Consider the following 8,328-nt stretch of genomic DNA (forward strand, 5'->3'; position numbering starts at 1 on the left):
CAGACTACATTTTCATTGTTTTTGAAGATGTTATATTAAAGGAGGTAAAGAAAGAGACTGCAAACTGGCCAGCATGAACATGAGTTCTATACAACTATTTATAATCCTTGTACATACATCTGTATAAAAGGAGTAGAAAGATTATAAAATATCATGATGAATCTGTTAGGATAATGCAAATGGTTTCCACATTAAGTAGAGAGAAGGTCACAATTAATGCAACTTACTTTGTGATGTCATTTGTGTAGTTCCTGTGGGGTAAACATAAAGGTTAGAAGACAAATCATCAATTCAATGATTAATGCACAGCCAGCTAGTATGAAAATATGGGAGATTAGCCATTTACTTCTCTTAGGTATTCTTAAAGATAGGTTACATTTGCAGAATTTAGAGATTGTTGAAACTCATTACTACATTCATTTAGAGATAAAGTCATAATCAAAGCAAATTGTAAGCTCTTACTTATAAGCCTAACATTGTGACAATGATATTTTGTACATACACAGTATAGTATGCATGTGTCCCTAAGCTCAGGTAACAGACAGTAAAACAAAACATGTACAGTGAATCATAATTAATGCCACTCACTGGTCAATGTTGGTATTATTTTAGTTGCTATGGGGTAAAAACTAAGGATTAGACACTTTTAATGCATCATTGCCTGGTGATCCACCAATGATTAATACATGACACAATAATTCATTAATCAATAAGTACAGGCTCTAAAAAGAAATCTCACCCCATTAACAGTCTATGGTTGTATTATAAAGGTGAACCCAGGTTACAGGTATTTCCAATAGAAATTATGTTGATGGGCTGTAAATGAGAAGTAATGGTATGTTTTCTTTAAGCAATGCCCCTAACATTATTGGAAAATGTCAGAAAGCTATTCTGTTTTGTTTCACAATTTAGGAACTTAATTCAACTTGACCAAAATTTGCAATTCTTCTAAAGGATGAAACATAAGAAAAGAATAATGCTGTTGGTTGGAACATTGTGAAATTTTGAGTGTCATGAGCAGACCACATTTTCATTGTTTTTGAAGATGTTATATTAAAGGAGGTAAAGAAAGAGACTTCAAAGTGGCCAGGATGAACATGAGTTCTATACAACTATTTATAATCCTTGTACATGCATCTGTATAAAATGAGTAGAAAGATTATAAAATATCATGATGAATCTGTTAGGATAATGCAAATGGTTTCCACATTAAGTAGAGAGAAGGTCACAATTAATGCAACTTACTTTGTGATGTAATTTGTGTAGTTCCTGTGGGGTAAACATAAAGGTTAGAAGACAAATCATCAATTCAATGATTAATGCACAGCCAGCTAGTATGAAAATATAGGAGATTAGCCATTTACTTCTCTTAGGTATTCTTAAAGATAGGTTACATTTGCAGAATTTAGAAATTGTTGAAAATCATTACTACATTAATTTAGAGATAAAGTCATAATCAAAGCAAATGACATAAGAATTCATTAATCAATAAGTACAGGCTCTAAGAAGAAATCTCACCCCATTAACAGTCTATGGTTGTATTATAAAGGTGAACCCAGGTTATTTCCAATAGAAATGATGTTGATGGGCAGTAAATGATAAGTAATGGTATGTTTTCTTTAACAAGGCTCCTAACATTATGGGAAAACTGATTTCACAATTTAGGAACTTAATTCAACTTGACCAAAATTTGCAATTCTTCTAAAGGATGAAACATAAGAAAATAATAATGCTGTTGGTTGGAACATTCTTTAATTTTACTCTACCCACCTGCTGGCCTGAGTCTCTGTGTCTATGCTGTTTGAAATATACTTTACCACTCAAAAATACACATTGTATCAAATATTCCAAAATTTTATTATTCCTACAATGTTGTACTTAAAAAAAAAGTTTTTATATTATATTTAATGCTTTCAATTTTTTCCATAGTATCTTCAGCAATGCATTATTGTTTGCTGATTTTAGTTGATAAAAGATTAATCGTGTTCTGGTGGCTTTGGGATTCTGATCACTGATCATAATCATTTTTTTTGTCTTGCTTTGAGCGAGTTTATTAAATTGAAGTGATTTTGTCAATTGTTTTTTTTTAATTTTGTTTAGCGAATGAGGAATTTTGACCATCATTCTCAAACATCTAGTGATTTTATTGTATTTTTAATTCTGCATTATCCTTGATTTGAGTTTATCCACATTTTTTTTCAGTTGAATTCCTTGAAATGTGATTTGGGTCACACACATGCTCAGTGTATTTTGTGCAGCTGTTGAGAAGCTAAGCTTAGGGGTTGTCACAAATCATCAAGCAGAAAATGAGGTTGGTCTGTCATATAAGCTGATGCTACAGGGCTGATTATTAATTTCTGATGTTAATTGTACTGATTTTTGAGCTGCCATGTATTAATAATCTGAATTATTTACTAATCAGCCTAATATTGTGATATTTAAAACTGACAGCAGCATAGAGCATGTGCAGTGAATCAGTAGAAAAGAAGATGGGGAGTTGCCTTGGCCTGGTATACAAGTCCAAAACATTACATACAACATTTCTGCTAGTTAATACTTCTTTAGTTAAGATTTATTTTTCTTTAAGTAAATATCATATACAGGTATTGGATCCGTTATCTGGAAACCTGTTATGCAGAAAGCTCTGAATTACGGAAAGGCCTTCTCCCATAGACTCCTTCAAATAATTCACATATTTTGAAATGATTTCCCTTTCCTCTGTTGTAATTAATTGGTACCTTGTACTTGATTCTAACTAAGATATAATAAATCCTATTTGGAGGCAAAACAAACATGTTGGATTGAATTAATGTTTTAATTATTTTTTAATAGACTTAAAGGGATACTGTCATGGGAAAAAAATTTTTTTTCAAAATGAATCAGTTAATAGTGCTGCTCCAGCAGAATTCTGCACTGAAATCCATTTCTCAAAAGAGCAAACAGATTTTTTTATATTCAATTTTGAAATCTGACATGGGGCTAGACATTTTGTCAATTTCCCAGCTGCCCCATGTCATGTGACTTGTGCTCTGATAAACTTCAATCACTCTTTACTGCTGTACTGCAAGTTGGAGTCATATCACCCCCCTCCCTTTTCCCCCCCAGCAGCCAAACAAAAGAACAATGGGAAGGTAACCAGATAGCAGGTCCCTAACACAAGATAACAGCTGCCTGGTAGATCTAAGAACAACACTCAATAGTAAAAACCCATGTCCCACTGAGACACATTCAGTTACATTGAGAAGGAAAAACAGCAGCCTGCCAGAAAGCATTTCTCTCCTGAAGTGCAGGCACAAGTCACATGACATGGGGCAGCTGGGAAATTAACAAAATGTCTAGCCCCATGTCAGATTTCAAAATTGAATATAAAAAAATCTGTTTGCTCTTTTGAGAAATGGATTTCAGTGCAGAATTCTGCTGGAGCAGCACTATTAACTGATGCGTTTTGAAAAAAAATTTTTTTCCCATGACAGTATCCCTTTAAGGTGTGGAGAGCCAAATTACAGAAAGATCCCTTATCTGGAAAACCACAGGTCCAGAACATTCTGGATAACAGGTCCCATACCTGTATATCATAGTTATTTAGTTGATGACTTCAAATGAATTTCTCTGATCTTTTTATGTTGTCAAATTTGTTTCATTGTCAGGTGTCAACCCCAATTCATCTTTTTCTTTCTAACATTATTAAAAGGCTACAATAATTTTTTTCCTCAGCTTCTTTTTTGCCAAAACCTTTTGCCAAACCTTATCACTTCCTTTTATTGACTTTGCCTATTTTTGGTAGTGTGTGTGTTTCTTTTTGGCATTAGGATGAAAGATTTATAATAGTTGCTAGATCTTTGATGAAGTCTACTGCAATCTGATTCTGCATATGTCAACGTTGACCTCTCCACTGATGAGTCTGAGCTTGAAGACAGCAGTAGTTTGGGAGCTCATAAGACCACTGCTGAGCCTAGGTTTAATGTATATGTGGAGATTACTTTTATACAACTATGGCCTTATTAAGTGCACTATACAATTGAACAACCCAACCTTCAGCAAGGTTAACCATGACAAAAAGGCTTTCCCAGGGCACTGCAGAATTAAACTTTTGCCCCAATTTAATTAAATATGCTAAGTTTTCCCAGGAGCAGTAACCTATAGCAACCAATAATATATTTGCTTTAAAACAGGTGATCAGTAAATCTTACCTGCTGATTGGTTGCTATGGGTTACTGCAAACTTAGTGTCTTCTATTACATAACCCCTAACCCCCATATGTAATAAAAGGCACTAAGTTTGCCCAGGAGAAGTTACCCATATCAACCAATACAACAGTACTTCGATTATCGAATGGTTGAATATTCGAACGATTTTTAGTTCGAATCGTTCGATTCGAAGTCGTAGTCGAAGGTCGAAGTAGCCAATTCGATGGTTGAAGAAAAATCATTCGAAATTCAAAGTTTTTTTTATTCTATTCCTTCACTCGAGCTAAGTAAATGGGCCCCATGGTATGTGTAATTTTACGTCATGTGAATCTCAGATTTGCCGCTGTTATTATACATTGTTTCTGGCAGAAGTCACTCTAAGAAAAAACGCGTAAAATTTTGACGCCGTTTTTTAAATGGCAAAGCCTGGCGATGTGTGGTGTATTATCCCGCAGTTTTTTTGACACAGCATAATAAATATGTCCCTGAGTGTATTGCTGGAGCTCATCATTAATGTAGTTTTGTATGTGTACTTTGTATGTGTCTCTGTAGTACTTTATTATTATTGTGTAATGCTAGGTGTGTACATTGTTATGATTATATCTTGCTTATATAATTATTATTATACTATATATCTCCACATATCATTACTATGGTACTGCATGCTGTTATGCAGCATATGTATGTATTTATTCATTTATATTACACCACAAATGTATGCAGTGCTTTAAAAAACATAGAACACAAACAGAGGTATAGTTATAAATCAAACAGTGTCAATACAGTGAAAGTGAGAGTAGCTTTAAATGAGATTGCAATGTACTCAATTTGTAGGTTATTTTTTGATCAAAAATTGATTTTTTCAGGTTTAAAAAAACCCAAAACCCAAACTTTCCGAAATTTGTTATAGCCTGACCCTGGAAATAGCTTGAATCTGAAAATGCACCATCTAAAACCTTTCAAGGTCATGTAGGAGTCAATGGCAGAACCATTTGAAGATGTTAGTTTTTTCGGTGGGTTTTCGAAAACTCAATAAATTTGAGTGGTTCAAGTTTTTTCCAGATACAAAATTTCTTTATGGTGAAAATTCTCTGGAAAATGTCTTCACTACAATGTAGTGTACTTAAGATTTTAATAAATATGAGATGTGTTGTGAAAATGCACCTGGCGAATCATGGTGAATTTTGGTGAAGTTAGATGAAAAGAAATGTCACACTTTAGTAAATATACGCCTATATACATCATGGATGTATCACAATGTGAAAGAAACTAGACTGCTGCATCCTCCCCCAGCTATCAGTTTGGGGCACAGCTGTCAGTAGTGCTCTGTTTCAAGATTTCAGCACCCATGGCTGCAACATTACGTTGTTCTGCCTCATAGTGACTCTCCACCACATGGTGTTATCACCCTGTGCTTTGACAAGAAAATTTGAAATAAATACTGTAGATTCCGAGGAGCTGGGTTAAATGCCCAAATAAAAAGGTCTTCTTTCGTGAGTGAGACCCTTCTGCTCTGATTCTGATCACTGATCACAGTCGACATTAATTTCTCCCTGGATTAAGCTTCTTAACCCATTGTCCATACCATATTGGACTATTTCTGCCTGCCTGTACTACAGCTTATCCCTTGGTCTAGACTCCAACACCGTAAAAGCTGCCAGACCCCAACCTTGGAGAGTGATTATTTTGTATTCTACTATTGAATCAATACTGTTTTCTCCAACAAAGTGACCATGGCTTAAGTGCCAGGGTAATATAAAAGAAGCAATGATCATAGAGCCAATTTGTACCTTATAAATAGTGAAATGAATTGTTACATTTTGTTTCAAGAATGTTACTATTCATTTTCTGCTGAATATACATTGCTACAATTATTGTGATTACAACCCAGTTTATATTATTCACATTTTAACTTTACACTATTTTAACTGCTTATTTGAATTTTGTAGTAACAGTGCCACCTGCTGGCCAATGAGGCAACGTCTACAGTCAGAAAAACCCAACACTACAAAGAGAAAGATGCTATGATGTTTGCTCTGCTTTAGTAAAATATCTGATGATTCTTCTAACTTAAATTTCTCAGCATAGCAACATCACAGCACTTTTATTTTCTCTGAGTTTGTTTTTTTCCTTTCCCTGTTGCCACCCCTTTCTCACCACACATGGGGTAATTAACCGATTTCAACATAGAAAGATGGAACTTGATGGCAGATAAAGATAATTTGGGTCACTATATCTAAATAATTAAATTTATATTCAACAAACTAAAGAGAAGAGAAAGGGCATAGCTGCTAATACATGCTATACTGGACTAAATTTGATGCACTTAAAAACTAGGATATTTTGCAAGGGGTCTTGAGTTAGCAGTGGGATGGAGAGATCCACCTGCATAATCCACTTACATTTTTAAACATTTTTAGACATCTGTTGATGTCTATAAAAACAGTAACCTATTACAAGACAAGGAAACCTTGATTCAATTGGGTATCCAAAATGTATTTTCTCCTGGCCTTTTTTTTTTGGAAAACTCTGAAGCAGTGCTCTGCCACCTTCTTAGCTGTCCCTCCCAGTCACTCCTTTTGAAGGATCAGAGTTCACCAGGGGGTGTCTAACATTTTGGTGTCACCAGTGAATTAGGGTTTCCTTGTTCATTAAATACCAATACCCATGTTTTGCAAGGAAAAATAATCACATAATTATGGCACATGGTATTGACCAATAAACAGCACACCACCGTATTTATTAATATTATTATATATTCTATTTACTGTTATGGGTTTGTGGCAAAACTCATCACATTTTCACCAGTTTTGCCACAAACCCATAAAACATTATAAGACATTATAAATATGTTCTGACACTTACCCAACATCATCTAGCATGGTGGTTCGCACGTAATTCTAAAGTCCAGGTTTGAATTTTATGTACTTTATTTTAAAACATTAGATTAAGATCTGGATCAGCTTTATTTGGGGTTAATCTGGGACATTAGGTTAAGAGCCAGACCAGATTATCAACCTATATCTAGTGATGGGCGAATTTATTCACCAGGCGAGAATTTGTGGCGAATAAATTTGCAAAACTGTTGTGAAAATTCGCCTGCGTCAAAAAAAATGGACAGTGTCAAAAACGGACACCGGCGGCAAAAACTATTTAGTGCGAAATTTGCAAATTTCTCGTCTAAATGAAATGCCCCAAATTTGCCCATCATTACCTATATCCTATGATTTGCTATTTTGGTGACCAGATCAATAAAGATGTAAAATACATAAAACTCAAACTGTTTTTATTAACATACATGCAAAAGCAAAAAATATCTTCAGTCTGAACCATCGGCGTTAGCATAGGACAATTGAAAACATGAACCCTAGCCCTATACATCTTGCTGAGTGGCCAACAGTCCAGGGATCACAGATCTTCCATTCCCCACTGCGGACTGAAATTCACCCTGGCAAAACAGGAAACTTTTCTTTTGTTACAAAAATAGTAGTGGCATAGCGGGAAGAATGTTCTCTAACAAGGCAGGGCAATGTACATGCTATTTGCAGAATTTTGCCTTCCCATTGACGCCAATGGATTTTGGTAAAAAATTTAAGTTCCGCTTATCACTACAGTTTACATGTTAATCCTATGTATGGCATACCATCCCTGTCAAATGATCTTACCTTGTAGAAGCAGGCATAGTAGCAAAGCAACAGAAACAAATCCCATCTTCATATTTAGTTCCAAGTGATCGTTCTTGGGACAAGATGAGAAATGCTAGAGCAGTAGATAAATAGACAAGATAATTCTCAAGAGAAGTGCATTGGCTGTCTCTTATCAGCAAAATAAAAGATTGCAGTGGCTAATGATGGTTAATATCTGTTCCTTGTTCAGTGAAAGATATTTGACCTGGCTAAAAATAATGAATGGGTCCACCTGCTGTGCCCAAGGCATTTTATAATTTAGGGAACACGCCTAAGTTGGCAGAAATCCTAGCATGTCAATTTGGTTTTTGTAATTATATCACAGTCATCTTGTACAGAAAATATGCATTGCATGTAGTGTGCAATTGACTTCAGTGGAAAGGACCCCATAATAATATCTGAGAAATGAACTGAAAAGCTTGCATACATAAAACAACACAACATGAGAGTTTATC

General features: G+C 34.9%; 1 long non-coding RNA gene across 1 annotated transcript; it reads right to left on the reverse strand.

The window, feature by feature from the left end:
* Nucleotides 1–235: 235 nt before the first annotated feature.
* LOC121396837 lies at nt 236–8,072 on the reverse strand. Its single transcript, XR_005963168.1, has 3 exons — nt 7,853–8,072; nt 1,246–1,269; nt 236–251 (listed from the first exon to the last, which is right to left on the reverse strand). It is a non-coding gene; the product is annotated as an uncharacterized LOC121396837 (long non-coding RNA).
* Between the last annotated feature and the right edge of the window lie 256 nt (nt 8,073–8,328).

The sequence above is a fragment of the Xenopus laevis genome, chromosome 8L, assembly GCF_017654675.1.
Source record: "Xenopus laevis strain J_2021 chromosome 8L, Xenopus_laevis_v10.1, whole genome shotgun sequence".
NCBI lineage: Eukaryota > Metazoa > Chordata > Amphibia > Anura > Pipidae > Xenopus > Xenopus laevis.